The following is a 21,770-nucleotide window of genomic DNA, read 5'->3' on the forward strand; positions in this document are numbered from 1 at the left end:
TCATCATCAGCCTGGTTACGCCCACTGCAGGGCAAAGGCCTCTCCCATACTTCTCCAACTACCCCGGTCATGTACTAATTGTGGCCAATGTTGTCCCTTAAAACTTCTTAATCTCATCCGCCCACCTAACATTCTGCCGCCCTCAATTACGCTTCCCTTCCATTGGAATCCATTCCGTAACTCTTAATGACCATCGGTTATCTTCCCTCCTCATTACGTGTCCTGCCCGTGCCCATTTCTTTTTCTTGATTTCAAATAAGATATCATTAACTCGTGTTTGTTCCCTCACCCAATCTTCTCTTTTCTTATCCCTTAACGTTACACCTATCATTCTTCTTTCCATAGCTCGTTGCGTCGTCCTCACTTTAAGTAGAACCCTTTTCTTAAGCCTCCAGGTTTCTGTCCCGTAGGTGAGTACTGGTAAGGCACGGCTCTTATAAACTTTTCTCTTGAGGGATAAACTTTTCTCTTGAGAAACCTGCTGTCCATGATTTGAGAATAGCCTCCCAAACGCACCCCAGCCCATTCTTATTCCTCTGACTATTTCAGTCTCACGATCCGGATCCGCGGTCACTATCTGTCCTAAGTAGATGTATTCCCTTACCACTTCCAGTGCCTCACTACCTATCGTAAACTGCTGTTCTCTTCCGAGACTGTTAAACATTACTTTAGTTTTCTGCAGATTAATTTTTAGACCCACCCTTCGGCTTTGCCTCTCCAGGTCAGTGAGCATGCATTGCAGTTGGTCTCCTGAGTGACTAAGCAAGGCAATATCATCAGCGAATGGCAAGTTACTAAGGTATTCCCCTTTAACTTTCATCCCCAATTCTTCCCAATCCAGGTCTCTGAATACCTCCTGTAAACACGCAGTGAATAGCATTGGAGAGATCGTATCTCCCTCCCTGACGCCTTTCTTTATTGGGATTTTGTTGCTTGCTTTATGGAGGACTACAGTGGCTGTGGAGCCGCTATAGATATCTTCCAGTATTTTTACATATGGCCCGTCTACACCCTGATTCTGTAATGCCTCCATTACTGCTGAGGTTTCGACAGAATCAAACGCTTTCTCGTAATCAATGAAAGCTATATATAAGGGTTGGTTATATTCCGCACATTTCTCTATCACCTGATTGATAGTGTGAATATGGTCTATTGTTGAGTTCCTTTTACGGGATCCTGCCTGGTCCTTTGCTTGACAGAAATCTAAGGTGTTCCTGATTCTCTTTGCAATTACCTTATTAAATACTTTGTAGGCAACTGACAGTAAGCTGATCGGTCTATAATTTTTCAAGTCTTTGGCGTCCCTTTTCTGATGGATTAGGATTATATTAGCGTTTTTCCAGGATTCCGGTACGCTCGAAGTCATGAGGCATTGAATTTACAGGGTGGCCAGTTTCTCTAGAACAATCTGCCTACCATCCTTCAACAAATCTGCTGTTACCTGATCCTCCCCAGCTGCCTTCCCCCTTTGCATATCTCCCAAGGCTTTCTTTACTTCTTCCGGCGTTACTTGTGGGATTTCTAATTCCTCAAGACTATTCTCTCTTCCATTTTCGTCGTGGGTGCCACTGGTACTGTATAAATCTCTATACAACTCCTCAGCCACTTCAACTATATCATCCATCAGATGTAATATAGCCGGCTTTTTCTCTTAACGCATACATCTGATTCTTGCCAATACCTAGTTTCTTCTTCACTACTTTTAGGCTTCCTCCGTTCCGGAGAGCATGTTCAATTCTGTCCATATTATACTTCCTTATGTCAGCTGTATTACGCTTGTTGATTAAATCGGAAGGTTCTGCCAGTTTTATTCTAGCTGTAGGGTTAGAGGCTTTCATACATTGGCGTTTCTTGATCAGATCTTTCGTATCCTTCGATAGCTTACTGGTATCCGGTCTAACGGAGTTACTACCACCGACTTTATTGCACACTCCTTAATGATGCCCACAAGATTGTCGTTCATTGCTTCAACACTAAGGTCCGCTTCCTGAGTTAAAGCCGAATGCCTGTTCTGTAGCTTGATCCGGAATTCCTCTATTTTCCCTCTTACCGCTAACTCATTGATCGGCTTCTTATGTACCAGTTTCTTCTGTTCCCTCCTCAGGTCTAGGCTAATGCGAGTTCTTACCATCTTATAGTCACTGCAGCGCACCTTGCTGACCACGTCCACATCTTGTATGATGCCAGGGTTAGCGCAGAGTATGAGGTCTATATCATTTCTAGTGTCGCCGTTCGGGCTCGTCCATGTCCACTTTCGGCTATCCCGCTTGCGGAAGAAGGTATTCATTATCCTCATATCGTTCTGTTCTGCAAACTTTACTAATAGCTCTCCCCTGCTATTCCTAGTGCCTATGCCATATTCCCCCACTGCCTTGTCTTCAGCGTGCTTCTTGCCTACCTTGGCATTGAAGTCGCCCATCAGTATAGTGTATTTTGTTTGTACTCTACCCATTGCCGATTCCACGTCTTCACAGAAGTTTTCGACTTTCTGGTCATCATGACTGGATGCAGGGGCGTAGACCTGTACAACCTTCATTTTGTACCTCTTATTAAGTTTCACAACAAGACCTGCCACCCTCTCGTTAATGCTATAGAATTCCTGTATGTTACCAGCTATATTCTTATTAATCAGGAATCCGACTCCTAGTTCTCGTCTCTCCGCTAAGGCCCGGTAGCACAGGACGTGCCCGTTTTTTAGCACTGTATATGCTTCTTTTGGCCTCCTAACTTCACTGAGCCCTATTATATCCCATTTACTGCCCTCTAATTCCTCCAATAGCACTGCTAGACTCGCTTCACTAGGTAACGTTCTAGCGTTAAACGTTGCCAGGTTCATATTCCAATGGCGGCCTCTACCGAGCCAGGGATTCTTAGCACCCTCTGCTGCGTCGCAGGTCTGACAGCCGCCGTGGTCAGTTGCTTCGAAACTGCTGGGGACTGAGGGCTGGTGTTTTATTCAGATCTTCACATTCCAGTAAAACATGCTTCATCATTTCCCTAGCTTTACTGCAGCAAGCACGTGCTTCTTCCTTCTTAGATCTCGCTTTATAAGTGCGTATTTTAAGGCATCCGGAACTCGCTTCGAAAAGTAATGAGCTTTCCTTTCACTTATTATAAATTGTTTCTCTCCTGATTTTGTTTTGTCATATTAAGTAGTTACTCATAGCAGCTTTCTTTTCATTTCCGCCCCCCATGAGATTATGTCACCCTCTCTGACTTTCCGCTTAATGTCCTTTGTTGCCAAGTCCCTCACCATACAGGCCGCATACATGCTTGTCAGCATCCCAGTTCTTTTCCTCCACTGTGAATCAATGTTTTTCCTGCACAAATACCTGAAAGCTCTCGCAGCCCATTTACTTTCTTCCAAATTCCTCTGTCGCCCTCCTTAATCAATTTTACTGGGAACTGCTGTCACTTCAAAGCTTGTCCAGCCCACATCACCCTGCACAGCCTCATTTGGAGTCTTCCCGCGAGCGCCCAATGCGAGGCGTCCCATAGACCTTCGGTTTCTACCGAGTCCTCACTGTACCCGTGATTTCAAGTAAAAAGCCGCATTTCCAAATGTAATCTCTCCGCATACCCTGGAGCATCTCGAACCTATTGTATTCCCATAGCGCTCTGCGCTTCATTATGGCTGCATTTCCCTACCCCTTCGCTGTTCTTGTTTTTTCCTGCTTTTCCAGATATCTATCGATTTGGTTTATCCGTATACCAAGGTATTTACATACTTTTACCGGAGGTATTTCCTCGCCCTGAATTGATACTGTATGTTCACTGTTTTCATTGAATACCATATCACCGGATTTTTTAACGCTAAATTTCAGACCTAAATGATCGCCTTCCAGTCCACAGATAATAACCGGACATTGCATATCACTTTGCTTGTTACCTAGCAAAACAATGTCGTCTGCACAAAACAAACCTGGAAGCTGCTGTTCTACAACTGTACGCGCCTGTTTGTATGAGAGATTCAAGCCGATATTTGTCACGTGGTAGTGATGGTCGCGGACACAGCAACAAAAGTGTGAATGGCGAAATTAACTTTATTGGGTGAACCTGTGCCCAGAAAATACAGGCTACACTCAATGCTCAACGAAAGAGGCGAACCGGGTCGGCGATTGTCGAAATCAAGCGCGTCGGCTTTTATAAATCAGTCGTCGAATGTTCCAGAGTAATCGCTGGAAACCGTGTGTCTTCCACAATGTTCTACAATATTCGCGTCGCGCATACATGCAATTCCATTACACAATGCCTGGGGACAGGCACCGGATGAACGATCGATAACATTCCAGAAACTTCCGATACATGCAGGCGCGTCCTCCGCTGTGTGATAACATTTGTTAGGCGGTGACAAGCGGTCACGTGGAAAAATGATAAGCACATCGAGGTCGGTGGTTCTTTGTCCGGCGTTACAGTTAGGGCATACAGAAAGGAATGCAACAAGAGTGGACACTCCTATAGAGCCCAGCGGCCGAACTGACAGCAGCGCACAGAGCCGTGGGTGTTAATACCTGGAGCACACTTCCGGTTTCGTGCGCGCGCATTTTGAATACTAGCTGGTGCGCGTCACGCCGGCTCCGTTGTTTTTTTTTTTTGCAGCAAATATTTATATTTATTTTTTCTTTATCAAACATTTATCTGCAAATCATTTTATTAATAAGTAAAATTGATTGCGAACGATCTTCACAGGCCTCCACTGAATATGTGCCACGTGCAATTTCATAAAGACGCAAGACACCTTGTGAAATGAGGAAATGTTTTATTCTTTATAAATGCTCGTCGCGGGCTTTTTGTGCATTCATCCAACGTTGTGGCACCAGGTAAGCAGCAGTAGTTTCCGCAGGAAGCTCCACCAGACGACGTGAGCTGAAAAAATTACAAGCAAGTGTTATTTTGGTATTAACATGTAAGAATAATGCCTGTAGAGGCGAAACGTGCGAAAGTGGTGAATGGGCGGCATTACAAACAAAAGCAGTTCGTATTCACACACACTGCGTACAAAATACCCGACTCATCCCAAGCAATACCATACATACCACAAACACATTCTAATTCCAAGCATTCCCCTCTTCCAAAGACTTATTTCCTGCACTTTAATAGCATGAAAGCGCGGGCTACGACGCGTTTCGCGAACTTGGCTACAACCGACGCAGTAGTACGCTACGAATACACACAGGTGGCCACAACACAGGCTCTCAACCAGAGCATGCTGGACGCTCGCCGAATTCCTTCTACTCGCCCTCAAGACAAATACGTGGGCGCCGTTCAGAAGACAGAATTTTCGAGTTACTACTTCCTGGCGTTTGAGCTCCTTGGCTTCTCTCTTGTGCGTTCTGCAGGCGCAAGCAACGCACTCCCGTGTTATCACTCTTGACGATTGCTCGTCGCGTTTTCGACAAGCGTGGGTACCGAAAGAAGGCTTAAATTGTTACGGGGACATATAAATTGCCACAAACTTGTCGCAATAAGATTCAGTACGCGTCAAACTATGTCACCACGGTCGAGCTGCTATTCGCTGCGACAGAACAGGCGCGGCGAGCGAGCCTCACATAAGTACCGAAAATAATTTTGAACAATGTTGGGCGTCAGAGAAAGCGCCATGAACTTCAGTGCATTAAAGCGCGAAACCGCGCACCACGGCCGAGCTGATTTTCGCTAACCGCGTCACAGCGCCAGGCGGGCCCACTGCGCTCCAAAAGTACCCCAAAAAGTACTGAAATTAGTTCCAATAATGTTGGCAGTCAGAGAAAGCGCCAAAACTTGTCGCAGTAATCAGTACACGCGAAACTGCGTCACAGCAGTTGTGCCCTGTGCGACTAGCGTGCCCGAAAACTACCGAAATTAGTTAAAATAATATTGGGGCTCATAGAAAGCGTCGCAAACATCTCCCAGTACGATTCATTAATTCAAATTAACTGCTCCACGACGGCCCCACTGTTTTTCGTTAACTGCGTCACAAGTCTAGCCTAGGCGCCGGGCAGTAAGCCTAGTTGCTTGAAGTGCGTCGCAGACTATCGAACGAAGTTTCTCACCTTGCCGTAGTCCAGCAGTGTAGTGGTGCTATGTCGAAGTTCCGAAGGAACGCAATAATTCGCCGGGAGGCCGCCAAACCAGGCTAAATCCCAAAATAGAAAAACAGGAAGACGGGTGCCCGAACAGTCCAACGCTTAGATGCGCGGCCGGTCTCGCTCGCTTCGGCGGTGTGTCTGACGAATGACGCAAACACCTGGGTCGTCATTCGCCGGTTCGCTTTTTGCTAGGCAACGGAAGTAAGCAGCAAAGTTTAATTTAATTTATACGCAGACACCTTTACTTTTTCCGGGAAAGAATAAAAATAAAACAATTTCTGTTAATCTCATTTCACATTCTTTGTTTTTCAATGCTCGCGGCCCCAAATTGGTCGGCGTTAATACTATAGCGTGACGTGTTTCCTGTTTCCAATTTTCCCCGAGTGTCCGCTCTTGTTCTATTCCTTTCTCTATGGTGAGGGCTTGGAGTCGGTTAACGGCTACGTCCCGTTGACCTGTGGCTGGTACGTGGCGTCGTCAGGTGGTCTTTCGCCGGCGTATTATTCGCTTCCACACACTAAACATTTTAACAACCTTAAGGGTGTAAATCAGTTTGTCGCCAGACGAACACCCTAAGGGTGCTGTTGTCTACACCCTACAGTTGGGGTGCCATTATAGCGCCCTAGAGGAAGGGTGTCCAGCAAAATAAATTTAGGGTGTAGGGGTGCAAGTCCATATTAACACCCATCTATGTGGGTGTTGGAAGGGTGTACACCCTTTTATTTATAGTGTGTATGGAAGGCAGGTTCGGCAGTACACGCCTTCAATTACTACTATGTACAGCGATCCACGCGTAACTCTCGCGTGTGTCCGAAGGTTCAAGTTCGGCTACCAAACGCACCGTCGAAAAGCCGGCCTTGAAGCTTCGATGGGCACACACACACCTATACGTGTGGATCACATTACATATTAGTAATTCGCGGTGTATATTGCAAAATCTGTCTTCGCTGCACAAATACAACCTAGCGAATGTCATTTTGAGCATGTATATGCTCAACACCAACGGTTATCACGATTTCCAGATCCACATAACATGCAACAGACTGGTACGATATATGCTGCATTTTCAAGAAAAATGTAAATATATTTATTGCATGCTGCAATACAGAGTACAAGATATACATAAATCACAGAAAATATAAACATGCACAATCACCAAACACATCGGTAAGTACAAGAACATGTACATTTCCCGCAAAGGTATCTAAAATATATGTATTGATCAAATCTGTTATTAGAGAAGAAACTATGTATAGCGGCACTGAAAGAGCCTAAGTTGACCTCGCAGTGTTTCGGGCCACATAAAGGAATAAATTTTCAGTATAAGGCTCAATGAACGAAAATTGAAGTTTTGATGCCTTGAAAAAAAAAAGGGATATTGCAAAGGTGAATTAGGGAAGCAATTGAAATGCAGAGCAAACGCACAAGACACCTGTTATTTTGTAAACTAATGTAATCGCAAGGCATTATGAACAGTTTGGAAAGTCGATATAAGCATAACTGGCCAACATTTTTCGGACTGAAACAATACTTTCCAAGCGTAGACGTGCTTTAAGTGAGGCTTAAGCCAGCAGCATTATTGCTAATTTTCTCTTTCTAACAAGATTACTTGAGCACGAAAAATATGTAGAATTTTTTAGTGCCTACATAGTTTGTCCTCTTTTGTGAAACGAGAGTTCTCTGTGCTAAAGGTGCTGTGTAGCAGATTTTCTAACTACAATTCCAGTTTCTATAAATTTTTGTCTTGTAACCCGAAGGCACTGGTACATATCCAATATGTAGTTTGAAAATAGGTTCTTTTCTTACTATAAATCACGAGTGAATATTCCACATTTACTGTTGTGTGGGTGCAAAGTGCAGTAGAAGGCCTGATAAAAGTAAACCACTGTTGAGTAAACGATTTTGCTGAGCACGAAAGGTGGACAGTGTATTAAAATACATAGTAAATTTCTAAATTATTTGTACTTAGATGCAATAATACAAGATTAGGGCTTGCTGTAGCATGTGAGTATGCAAATTAGCAAATATGGTTTAATAAATTAGCCATACTCTGGTTACTAAAAGAACACAGGAAGTCATGTAAAAGTTCAAGTTAAATATCACACTGTTAACATTTGCCAGCAAATGGTCGTATCAAACATTACAGATATACTGAAAAAGGTGCTTTCTTGGGATAGTTGGCAATTAATGAGAAAAAATTACGTACAGCGTGAATTACAAGGACTGCGAGAGATGACAGACTGCGCTGACTTCCAATATTTTATTGCGTTGCCACATTGTGTGTATGTATACAAGAGCGGGCATGCGCAGAAAATGAGTCACAAGGGGCGTCTAACAGCAAGTCATTGTACTAAGCACGTGGTCACCTGAAAAAAAAACAATTTCTATCTCATGAAATACAATACTTCACTAGGGTCAGCGTGATAGAGGGGGCACTAACGCACACACTACCCAGTTTTCTGGTGAAATTTGCTTCTATAATTTCCCGAATGACCTGTCGCGCTAAAACTTCCGTATCTTCAAAGAGGTGCACGCAGCCAGTTCCAGGGCAATGGATGCCGAAGTGGCCTTGAACAGTGTTATGGACGTTATAGTGCACTCTTGAACGATCATTTAGGCACCCGCCTGTCCGTCCAACGTATTTATTGCCTCAAAATAGGGGAATATGCCAAGCCAAATTCGTTGCACATATCGCAAAACGTTTTCTGTGCCCGACAAAGCAAGAACTCTGACGCGATTCAGGCGTGTTTACACTTACAGAGCTTTGCCAGCTTTTCGTGGGTTGAGAAAAGGACTGTGATTCCTGGAGGTTGCCGAATCTTTTTTAGCCTATCGGAGACATCATGCACATACGGTGGCACTGCGAACCGGTGCCTTTCAACCGGCTGGTTCCTTAACTGAGCAGGCTCATCACAATTTGTGCCCCTCAGAAGCTGTTCCGCTATGGCTGAAATTAAGGCCAAAGGGTAGTCAACCCTAGAAAGGCGATCAACCTGTGCAGCAAGACTATGTTGCATCTCGTGTGAGCAAGATTTATTGAGGCTGTTAAGGATGCAAAACTTTTAATACCTCATTTAACGAGGTTTGAGTGTGCAGAGTTAAAGGGCAAGAGACTTCTTACTTCTCGGTTCGAAGCACCAGCCTCAGATCTACAAAGCGCGAGGAATCATCAATGCAGACCTCATGCGTTAGTTGTAGAGGCTTTCTTAAACATCTCCAAGACTCCTGAAGCAGCAGGCTCGAAAGAGTGATCAGTGCAATCAATAAATACCAGGTAGCCATTTACAAACCTGCACACTTTGACAGGAGATGCATCTAGGTGACCTTGAATATCGAATTCATGAGCTAGATAAATATGCGGCGTCAGGCATGATCCTATACAAACACCATTTATTTGTATATTGTGAAGGATCATGCTTGGCGCCGCCACTGATATTTATCTAGCTAATCATGATTGAAACATTCAAGGTCACCTGGATGCGTCTCACATTGTCAAAGTGTGCAGGTTTGTGGACTACTACCTGGTATTTATTGATTGCACTGATCACGCTTTAGAGCCTGCTGCTTTGGAAGACTTGGAGATCTTTAAGAGCTGCAGCCTCTAGAACTAACAAATGAGGTCCCCATTGATGATTCTTTGCGCTTTCTAGATCTCAGGCAGTGCCTTGAAAACAAACAGGTGTGCTAGTGCTTTGAACCAAGAAGTAAGGAGTCACTCTTGCCCTTTAACTCTGCACATTCAAAGCTTGTTAAACGAGGTATTGTGAAGTTTTGCCTCGTTAACAGCCTCAATAAATCTTGCTCACATGAAATGCAAGATAGTATAGCTGCACAGGTTGATCACCTTTCTTGGGTTGGCTACCCTTTGGCCTTAATTTCAGCCATAGCAGAACAGCTTCTGAAGGGCACAAAACGTGATGAGCACAGTCAAGGAACCAGCCGGTTGAAAGACACAGGTTCGCAGTGCCACCGTATGTGCATGATGTCTCCGATAGGCTAAAAAAGATTCGGCAACCTCCAGGAATCCCAGTCCTTTTCTCAGCCCCGGAAAAGCTGGCAAAGCTCTGTAAGCATGTAAACGCGCCTAAATCGCGTCAGAGTTCTTGCTCTGCCGGGCACAGAAAAGATTTTGCGATATGTGCACCGAATGTGGTTTACCATATTCCGGTTTTGAGGCAGTAAATACGTTGGACGGACAGGCAGGCGCCTAAATGATCGTTTAAGAGTGCACTATAACGTCCATAACACTGTTCAAGGCCACTTGGGCATTCATTGCCGGGACTGCCGCTGCATGCCCCTCTTTGAAGATACGCAAGTTCTAGTGAGACACAGCTCACCCGGTACATTATTGAAGCTGATTGCAGCAGAAAATTGGGTAGTGTGTGCGTTAGTTCCCCCTCTATCACGCTGACCCCTAGTGAAGTCTTGTATCTCAACAGATTGAAATTGTGATGTTTCTTTTTCATGTGATCATGTTCTAAGTACAATGACTTGCTGTAGAACACCCCTTGTGACTGCCTTTCATTTTCTGTGCATGACCCCTCTTGTGTATAAACACACTATGTGGCAACGCAATAAAATATTGCTGGAAGTCAGCGCAGTGTATGTAATCTCTCGCAGTCCTTGTCCTTCCCACTGTACATCATTTTTTATACTGCACAGTGAATATCAATTGATTTAAAATTAGAAAAATATGGTACACATCTGAGCTGCAAAAATGCAATTGATGCAGCAAATGACGTTTAGCTTTCCAAAAGAAAAAAAAATGTTCACGGTTAACCACGAGGTGCAGGGACTCCATTCTCTGAGCATCTTGACGAATAAATGCAGCGCATGGCATTGCTGGAATCTTGCGTCCTGCATTAGCAAAATAAGAAGAGAATCATGAGAGTTCAGTCTGTGCAATTACACATGTACACTGTGGAAAATTTGATAAGGCAACAAGCTCCTGAAAGTAACAAACTTAATTAATGTGACTGGGAACAATGCACAGCTCAGGCAACTGGGCAAGACAGGTGAAAGGTAGGAGAAATTTTCATTTTGCAAATTTAGGAATTGCATTTAATGTGAACACTAAACCACTATGTCACTTTGAATACAAGGCACATACAGCAGCAAAAGCAAATAAATTTACAGTAGCCTTTTCACCTTAGAAAATAAGAGTGAATTAAATTTAATGACACTACCAATGACATCTCTCAACAGACATTTGTCCAAGAGTGTGTATCTGACCAAGAGTGTGTATGTCCAAGAGTGTATGTGTGCGTATGTGTATGTGTATATAAATTGACATGAAATCTGCAATATATCTCTGCATTACACTTATAAGTACTGCAGCTGAGAACCTTACGGGATATGGCACATTAAGAGTGACATGCACAAGACATTAAAAAATGGCTGTTTTTACACAATATTATTACACTAGTAGACAAAGAGTAATTTAGCAGAGAGTGCACACAAAATGAAAATGAGGGAACCCCCACTGGCATTCTCATTTGCCCTGCAATACCTGCATTCAGCCCAACAATCTCCAACTCTCCAATGCAGTTTATTAGACCATTTCTGTATACTGAAATTTATTGTGTATTTCTTATTTACTAATTCAGTAAGAACTGACATTTCGGCATACTTTCCTTGAAAATTTAGCATGTGGTAACTATTTTCCTTAGAGCAGGCCCCTTTCTTTCAATGGGTTAGCTTGGCGATATGGTGACAAGTAGTATTCCCAAAGATCATAAGTTTAAATAAACTTATGATCCTTCGTCATGCCCCCACTTTTTACTTCATGCTCTAAACTGTGATACCCCTCCTAGGCAGTTTATGTTATTCTCTGAATACATACATGGTCCTTCTTTATGTAGCCTCTCAACTAGAGCCTGAAATTTCTCGTCTCCTAAAAAAATCATCTTTACCACCCGAAATATATTGCACGGTTACCCCTCATTGGGGGGGGGGGGTGTGGATTGTATATAAGTGTTCATATTCAATGAACCTCAGAGCCACAACCATTTCTCATCCTGTGTTGCCACTACCCGCATGAGTCGCTATGGTTGTAAATTGGCTACCCACCCTCTCCCGCCTAAAAGTACATATTTCCACATCTAAAATCACCAAAGCATTGCATTTGATTGAATGAGTCCTGTGCATGTTTTGTTTTTCTCGTCTTGTAATGGCTAGGCTCAACATGGTCAAGTTGTCTGAAAACTGCGAAGCCCTAACCAATACTTTGTGTAGTTTCAAAATTATGAAACATTCATTTTTCAAGACGTCCCAAATTAAGCATGAGGCAGATTTTCATGATGCAAATGAGGAAAGGTTGTGCTTAGTGACAATGATAGGCCTACTATATCCTGGAAAACTGTGTGAAATGACATATGCTTGCAATATTCATGAGCAGCTAGCTCAGTACAAGAAATAGGCGCAATGCCTGCGGAAATGTTTTTTAACACCCATGAGAGGTCCTAGTTTCTTGTGATTTCTTCAAATCCCTTGCAGTCTAGATTGCAATCCGGCGCATTTTGATATTGTATTTGAAATAAAAACAGTGCAAATTTTAAGGTTTTGAGAATTATACGGGATTAAATTAAAGGTAGCAGAGTAATGCAACGAGCAAATAACAAGCTCATTGCATAGAGTAAAGAAATATTCTTTTCCTGCAAAAACATTGGTAGCAGGAAGGTCATACGAAATTAGCACTGAATGCACAATAAAGAATATCATGCTGGAATGCTCCAGTCTGTGAATATTCTTGCACAAAGAAAATCCTCATTATGAAAGGCCATCAAGAAAATGCAAGTGTATGCTTTGGATCAGCAGTCATACCTGCAGTATGCAGTACAACCGGCAATATTTAAAAACACACACAATTGCACATAATATCAAGCTTAGGCCGCCAAGGAGCCTCAGAGTTTTAAATTATAACTTTACTTACTATATTAAACTTCACCCCTATATCTACTTACAATGTTGTCTTCCCAACTGCTTCCTAGAAGACATCAACCATCTATCTGCCTGAAGGCGAACGCAAGTGGCTTGCTCTTGATGGAGGGCACCAAGGCTGGGCATTGTGAAATTGCTGCTATCATCTGCATGACCTGCGAGAAACAACGCTCTAAGTTCAAGATAAACAAATGCTATTAGAATTAAAGACAAGATCACTGGCAATGAGCCTCGTTTTGATTTGCACGAGAAAAGCAAAAAAATATGGACTTTGTGCTGCTTACTGAAAAAGAAGCAAGCTTCCTTCCAAATGTTGCAGTCATGCATTAACATTGTCACACAGCTGCACGTTTGTATGCTCATACGCTGCTGTCGCTACTCTGCCAGCATGCTTTGCATAGCTTATTATTTCAAGTTATAATGATCATTGTGTTTTCTTCCCAATTTTTGGCAAATAGCACCAGCAAAGAAGTAGCTAGCTCACTTACACACACACACTCCCTTGTGAGGAGCGAATTCACATACACGCACGCACGCATGCATGCACGCGCGTGCGCACACACACACGCACACACAACAAACACACAAGCCTCTACCACATAAGCAGCTTCCCACGCTTGACACACTGCATTTTTTATCCTTTGACACTCGTACTGCTAAGGCATAAAAAAGCCTTCGTGGGACCAACCCCAAACTCCTCGACCTACACTTCCTGCTTAAACACTTTCTCGAGAGCCAGGACAAGCCTTCCAGCTTCCCCAGTTCTCCAAACTCTAGTTACGAATTTCAATAGGGCTGTAGGTGACAGCTCTTGAAGGGCATGCAAACTACCAGGAGAGACCTAAAGCTTGCATATGATACCTCTAAAGCACAACAACACTCCAAATTTTCAAAATTCATTAGAGCTCCTGAGGACAATTGCTATATACGTAGGACGTCTCGAATAACCTCCTGTTCACAATTTCAGCGGTTGTCTGTATCAACGGAAATGTGGGCTAATGGGAAATTCACGTCTTTAAGATCAGAATTAGTGTAATTGTGAAACAGACTACCAGATTTCTTAATCATTTATTTATGCTCTGGATGTAAGGTTCCCTTTAGAATAACAATCAAGGATATCAATTCATCAGGGCAGAGGAGGGAAAAAGGAGGAAGCGTATACCTGACGCCTTCCCACTGATCCTCCTGAGAAACGGCGCCTCATACAGCAGTTGTCCAGGTTGGCTTGAAACCAAACTCGGGTTTCAGGCGGCAACACTCGCTGCACCAAATTGGAAGAGTTTTATTGCGAGTAAAACTCTACCGGCCTTATGCAATACATATGCACGCACACAAAACGCACTCGCGCGCACACAAATATACGCACTCTCAAAGCGCAGACACAAAAGCACGCACGCGCACATTGATAAACACAAACAAGCACACATACATGCAGGCAGACACGCTATCACGTGCACGCACACACAGCGACCCACACAGAAACAAGCTCACAAAACACGTACGCACTAGACACACGCAAGCACGCCGGCCCATACAAACCGGCATGCACATACGCGCGCGCGCGCGCGCGCACGCACGCACGCACGCGCACACACACACACACACACACACACGCACGCACGCACACAAAGCGAGCTGAGCGCATGCACACACACGAATCGAGCCAAGCGCGAGCACGCACACACGCACAGACAAAACGAGCCGAAAACATGCTAAAAGCGCCCGGCAAGCAGCAACAGCAGCACGCGACCGCATCAGGGAGAACCAATACCGCGCCAGTTCTTTCGAAAGGTGGCAAAGTCAGTCGTCCTTTTTCTACGCGACGCAAAAGTGGTCGACCACATTACAAGAAGCCACGCTGAACGCACAAAAGAATCACATCTACGAACGTTCAAGCGCCGAGAAACAAAGCGTAACTATGCAGGCGCACCGCGCCCGATATAAGACTGGGCGCGATCGAGGTAGTTAACTTGCCCTACTAGGAGTGCAGCTGCTCTTGCTCTTACATTAGTGAATTATGCTACGAGATCACAGTAAGAAACTTTTAGAGCGAACATAAACACGTAACCCACCAAAGAAATACCAAATAAATGGGCACTTGCCTGAAAATTCCCATTATGGCAGTACTACCGACCGCCGACACAGGGCACATTGCAACTGCCAGTCTCAGCGTCCGTGGATCCATCTTCCAGTGCGTACGAACGCTTTGCTTTGAAGTGGAGCACGAGTAATACACAAAGCACGGGCCACACCTTTTTCTACACCGCGCACAAAACTAATCACACGTGTAAAATTATTTCGCACAGCGCGAGACGCGAACGCATTTCACGTAGCGAGAGAATGCAATAATGGCGTAGCTTCCGCCTTCCCGTCCTGCCGCGCGCCGAAGTGACGGCATGTGACTGTACAGCGTCCTCCCGTCACTTCCGGTCGCTTTTCATTGGGCAGGGGGCGGCCGCGCAAATTGAACGTTTATTCTGACAGGTTTGCTTGCTCGCATGGCCGCCTGTTTGCTGCTGCTTCGTTCTGGTCTCCAACTAGAGCGGTGAGGCGGGTAGTTGTTACTACGTTTTGTGCCGAGCATTTTTTTTGGGGGGAGGCGCAGTCTGTGCTGCATGACTGAGGGTACAGTACACAAATCGGGACCGTGACCGAGACGATCCGCGCTTTTCTGCTGGTGCGGTTGGATTATTTGCTGCGGCCGAACGAAGCAACCTTGCGAGGTCACAGCGTAGTTACAGCGATATCCTGGCTCGATAAAGACCCTCACATCTTGGTCGTGCGACAGCGACGCGTAAGCATTCATGAGGCGACTGAAGAATGTGTTTGTAAGAGCGTATGCTGTGGATAAGCAATTACAGCTTTGACTACACCAGCCCCTAATATATAGGCTGAGCCTTACAAACTGTGTCCGAGGATGCGCTTAGAAAGCAGACCAGTAGCTTAGTAAAACTCTGAATAACTTAGGCAAGGTACGTGGAGATTCGGATTTGAGAACTTCCAGCGTGATCTCGCCGCTATAAATGTCTTCGTTATGGCTTCACCAAGCAAATTGTGCGTTGATGCCATTGTTCAGCAGAGGCTCGTCTAACAGCACGTCCCTATTTGTTCAGCAATGTATCCACACAGCTTCTTTAATTTCGCCACTTTTTGTTGGGCTTTTAAGGACACCGAAACATTCGTGCAAAATTGTGCAAGTTGCTCGCGCGTTTTCATTCTGCTATTGCAGTTTGTCTTAGAAGTGTTTAATTGCATGATAATATAATTGTGAGCACAAAATATAGTGATAATTAAATTGTAAGTGAAAGTGCGTACATTTTCTCAATGATACATTTTGGAGTGGCCGTCATGCCAGTAACATCAGAATCCTAGAAAAAGATCGACAGTCACTTAGGAATGCGAAAACTTAATGACTTCATGGATGTACACTTGCAATTATCACGTGACCGTGATACGTCCTACATTGTCACGTGTCCTTTACAATTATACCTTCATCTGCCGCAATCCACCTTGCTACAGTTTGTACGAACCTTAACCGAATTTATTCCACCCTAATACACATTATTTACCCATAATTGCTCATAATTAACGTTGTTCTATTTACTACCTTCTGTATTACTACTGACGTCATACAAGACGCTGATGACGTCACATTTTATTGCTTTATTATACATACTTTCAAGGCCTAGTAGATACAACAGAAAGAAGGGGTGAAAGTATACAATATTTGCAGTGCAGGGCAAGAATAGAAAATCAAACTGTAAGACACTTTGGACAGCGTTGTTGAATTAATGGTGTCACAAATTGAGACTCTGGAGGCGGAAAGGCGGTTCCATTCTGTGGCTGTTCTTGGCAAAAAGGAAGAATGGCACATGAATTTTGTGTGGATGGTCCATGCGAGACGAGATATAACTTGGTGGGGTGAAAATATTTTCTTTAAGAGAAGGGTTAAAGTACCATATTCTACGAAAAATACAGAGACGAAGGTACCTACGACGTAACCAAAGGTCAGGTTGACCTAGTGTTCTTTTCATGGACGTGACGCTAGAATGACGTTTTATTATTTTTATTTTATTGTACCCTCAAGACCGAAGTATTACAGAGGGGAGTGGGTAAAAAAAACATACACAAGTAAATAAACAAAGCAGCAATAAACAACAAATGTGATTAGTTAATTGCATCCGGGAGTGATGATGTCTGATAAGGCCGAACGAAACTTTGAGTTGTCCTTGATTGCGATAACTGCGCCAAGAAGGTGGTTCCATTCCTGAGAGGTCCTAGGAATGAATGATTCGTTACAGGTTCTGGTGCGGCACTGAATGATTCCAACCTTATGGCTGTGGTCGATGCGAGAGGAAATGTAGGTAGGAGGTGATATTAGATTATCGCGTAGGTACGAATTGTGGAAATATAGTTTATGAAATAAAGCAAGGCGAAAGCACTTACGCCGGGCTGAGAGAGGAGCAAGCAGCAAAGAGTTTTTCATGGCAGTTACGCTTGATGTACGGCTATAGTTGCTATGAATGAAACGTACGGCATTGTTTTGGATTAGTTCGAGTGATTGAGTAAGCGTTTCGAGGTGCGGGTCCCAGATGGATGAGGCGTACTCCATTTTACTCCTAATAAGCGTTTTGTATAGAATTAATTTTAATGATGTAGGAGCAGAAGAAAAGTTTCGGCGAAGATAACCTAGCATGCGATTAGTATTGTTAATTACGTTGTCGATGTGCAACGACCAGGAAAGTGATGAGGTTATGTGGACGCCTAGGTATCTATACGATGTTATGACCTCCAGCGGAGTATCATTAAGGTAATAGTTCGGTGGAGGAATATGGCTGCGAGTTACACGCATACATTTACATTTACTTAGGTTAAGTTGCATAAACCATACGTCACACCAGTTAGAGATAGCGTTTATATCGTCTTGTAAGAATTTGTTATCAGATTTGTCCGAGATTTCACGGAGGATAACACAGTCATCTGCGAAAAGGTAAATGTTAGAACAAACGTCATTGGGTAAGTCGTTAATGTAAATTAAAAAAAGAAGAGGGCCTATAACAGATCCTTGGGGCACACCAGAGTCTACAGGATTAGATGAGGACATATGATTTTCAACCACAACATACTGTGACCGATTAAATAGAAAATGTTCAAGCCATGCTAACAGGTGACGATCAAGATTAAGTTTACTAAGTTTAAATAGAAGTAATTTATGGCACACTTTGTCGAAGGCCTTGGCGAAATCAAAGAAAACACAGTCTGCGAAAGAACCTTTGTCGAGAATAAGATGAAGGCTGTGAGTAAAAGAAAGAAGTTGGGTTTCACATGAAAAGTTTTTTCGGAAACCATGTTGTGCTTTGTGTGAATAATTTGAGAGAATAAAAGGGCGGCGCGGTTCTGAATGCTTTCAAGGGAAATGACAAGATTGGCATGAGCAGGGTCCCGTATGGATGGTTGTTGCGGAGAACGCCATCTTCCCTACCTGAAAGGCCATAAAATGCTTTCGCATTAAAAATGCAATACATACACACCTTGCTCAATGCGTGGGCGTGTACACGTTACTTATGTTTATGCATCAATGCGTTCAGCACCCTTCAGTCGTTGATTTAACACCCTTCTTCTAGCAAAGTCGCACCTTATGTGTGGTATACACCCTTGTGATAGGGTGTTTTGACCGAAAAGTGTGCTCAAAGGGTGTGGACGTGGGTGTAAATGCAGAAAGCACCCCTCTTAACACCCATAAGGGTGTAAAATGTTTAGTGTGCAGACTTCGTCGGGACTGCGGCGTGTCGCTGTCATGTCGTCGAGGCAGTCTCTTCGGAGTCTTCGTAGGCGGTGGAGGATCTTAGTTTGACGAACAGCAACCGCACCTACATAGGTTGCTGCTTTTAGGTTTCCGGATATTGGCTCACGGACCGGGCCCGGTCTGGGTCAGTGTATGGAGTCCCTGCGGCGACAGGTAGCGGCCTGTTGGCGGAGAACGAAAGCGTGGTCGTCGAGGGCTGCACTGGGTGACGGCGAGGTAGTCGGCGATATCGCAAGGTCGTTCGCCAAGCTGTGGTCGCGGCGTGTTAACGGCGAACCCTCGCAGTCCCATCTCCCGGTATGGGCATCGGCGACAGACGTGACCCGCTTCCCCGCAGTGGTAACAGAGCGGGCGGTGGTCAGGAGTGCGCCAGACGTCTGTCTTCCTGGCGACTGTGGCGGACGACGTAACTGTGGCGTCACTGGGCCCTGCCGCGGGCGCGGAGGGGGAACGTGACGGCGGGCTAAAGTGGCGTACGTCAACGCTTGCGGCTGACTGCGGCTATTCAGGGGCTACTCGGTGTGATTGTTGGAGCTCCTCACGTACGACGTCGGCAATCGAAGCCACTTGTGTCTGCGATGAAGGGAGCAGCTTCTGAAACAGCTCCCGCACGACCGCTCTGATAGTCTAGCGCAGGTTGTCGGTGGCCAGTGACGGAACTACGGCGTGGCTTATTGAGCTCGTGCAGCGGTTGAATTGCCGGTTCCGCATTTCCAGGGTCTTCTGGATGCTTGTGGCCTCCGTAAGAAACTCTTCGACTGTCTTCGGTGGGCTTCGCATGATTCTGCCGAAACGTTCTTTCTTTACACCACGCATGAGCAGGTGGACTTTCTTCTCCTCAGGCATTTCCGTGTCGGCGTGGCGGAACCGACGGCTCATTTTTTCCGTAAAGATGGCAACGTTCTCATTAGGTAGCTGCACTCGGCTGTCTAGTAGAACTTGGGCTCGCTCTATTCGCACGACGCTTGTAAATGCCTGCAGGAAGCCGCTGCGGAACAGCTTCCACGTCGTTAAGGTGGCCTCTGGATTCTCGAACCACGTCCTGGGGGCATCTTCCAATACGAAAAATACATGGCGTAGCTTGTCGTCACTGTTCCAGTTCCTAAGCATAGTGACCCTCTCGTACGTCTCAAGCAAGCTTTCCGAATCTTCGAATGTTGAACCGCGGAAGGTCGGAGGGTCCCTGGGCTGCTGTAGCACGATGGAGGACACCGGGGCTGCCATTTGGGATGTCTTCGTGACAATCTTCCTGGTAGTCTCAGGCAAAAGTCCGTGCTCGGGGGGCAGTCCTTGCAGCCTGCGGCTACCTCGCTGGTTCTTGGCAACTTTGGTGTTTTCTTCTGCGTTCGGGCTTGGATCATGGCTTTATTGGAGAGTCCGGTACATGAACGCAAAGAACCTCCACCAGATGTCACGTGGTAGTGACGGTTGAGGACACAGCAACAAAGCTGTGAATGGAAAAATTAACCTTATTGGGCGAACCTGTGCCCACAAAAATAGGGTATGCTTCAAAAAAATGGCGACACCGGCGAAAACAGTTGGCGATCGTCGAAAATCTGATCAGCCGGTCAACAAGTCCGCTTTTATACATCAGTCTTCGAATGTTCCAGAGTAATCGCTGGGACCCGCGTGTCTTCCACAAAGCTCTACACTATTCGCGTCGCGCATACATGGAATCATATTATACAAGGTTCGGTGACAGGCAGCGGATAGAACCATCGATAACATCCCATAAACTTCCGATACATGCAGGCGCGTCCTGTGCTGTGCGATAACATTTGTTAGGCGGTGACAAGTGGTCGCCTGGAAAAACGTAAACAAGCACACAAGCCCATATTATTTTCCTCTGGCACCCTTTCCATTCTCACCATGTACATCATAAACAGCAGCGGGGATAAGGGGCACCCCTGCATCAGTCCCTTGTTGATATCAACTTTCTCCTCGCTCCTCATCCCTTCCCATTCAACGCAAACGGTATTTTCTAGGTAAATCTCTCTGAAAAGCTGTAGACAATGGTCACTTAAGCCTTCCCGTTCCAGAATATCCCAGAAAATGTTGCGGTCTAGATTTACATACGCTCCTGTAATGTCTAAAAAGGCCACATATAACGGTCTCCTTTCTACACTCAATATCTCAACAGACTGAGTAAGGACAAATAAGTTATTATCCAGACGCCTACCTATTCTGAAGTCATTCTGAAGTTCACCGAAAATGCCATTATTCTCTTCCCATGGTGGCAGCTTTAATTTATTTGCCTGCATTGCTAACCTGTATATTACCGATATAATGGTGAAAGGTCTATAGGAGTGAATTCTATCTCTGTCCCCCTTACCTTGATAAATTAATTTTATTCAACTTTGTCGCAAACTGCCTGGTATTCGCCTATCTTTTAAACTTTTTTCTACTGCTTTCAACAGAGCTTTCTTACTTTTTGGACCTAGTTCATTAAGAAGCCTAGCGCGAACCTCATCTAGTCCTGTGCCTGTTCGCTTCGTAATTTTCTATTCGGCTTTCTTCCTGTTGAAATTTGTCAGCTTCAGCTCTTTTTCCCCCATCTGGTTCTCCTTCATGCTCTTTTTCTTCCTGAAGCAAAACCTCGTCATTGCCTTTGAAAGATTAGGCTGTTATTTTTCGAGTGTAATTTAATGCCGTGTCCCCTTCCACTTTGTTAAATATTCTTCTAGGATATGTTTTTGTATTGTTCGAGACTTTCTGCCTAATAAGCTTATGTGGTTCCAACGTATTCTAGGTGCGGCCTTCTCTCCCTCAAGTATTTCTGGCAACCAACATTCGCTTTCACCTTTTATCTTTGCTTGAACCAGTATTTGAACCATAAGTTTTTCCTCCCGGTAAATTTCTCATTTTCTGGCTATTTCATTCGGTGGCAGCTGCGCTTTTTAGGGCCTGCCTGTGCTTTCGGGATGCTTTCTGTCGTTCGGCGATCGCTTCTCCTATCT

At 44.7% G+C, this 21,770-nt stretch overlaps 1 protein-coding gene and 1 long non-coding RNA gene across 2 annotated transcripts in view; both read right to left on the reverse strand.

Annotated features, from left to right (window-relative positions):
* The window catches only part of LOC142582056 (neprilysin-3-like), a 79,524-nt gene that overhangs the window by 43,364 nt on the left and 14,390 nt on the right, over positions 1-21,770 (reverse strand). The window lies entirely within an intron of this gene.
* On the reverse strand, positions 10,633-14,544 carry LOC142582055 (uncharacterized). The gene is made up of 3 exons (XR_012828370.1): positions 14,170-14,544; positions 13,031-13,162; positions 10,633-10,925 (listed from the first exon to the last, which is right to left on the reverse strand). It is a non-coding gene; the product is annotated as an uncharacterized LOC142582055 (long non-coding RNA).

Source organism: Dermacentor variabilis, chromosome 5 (genome assembly GCF_050947875.1).
Source record: "Dermacentor variabilis isolate Ectoservices chromosome 5, ASM5094787v1, whole genome shotgun sequence".
NCBI lineage: Eukaryota > Metazoa > Arthropoda > Arachnida > Ixodida > Ixodidae > Dermacentor > Dermacentor variabilis.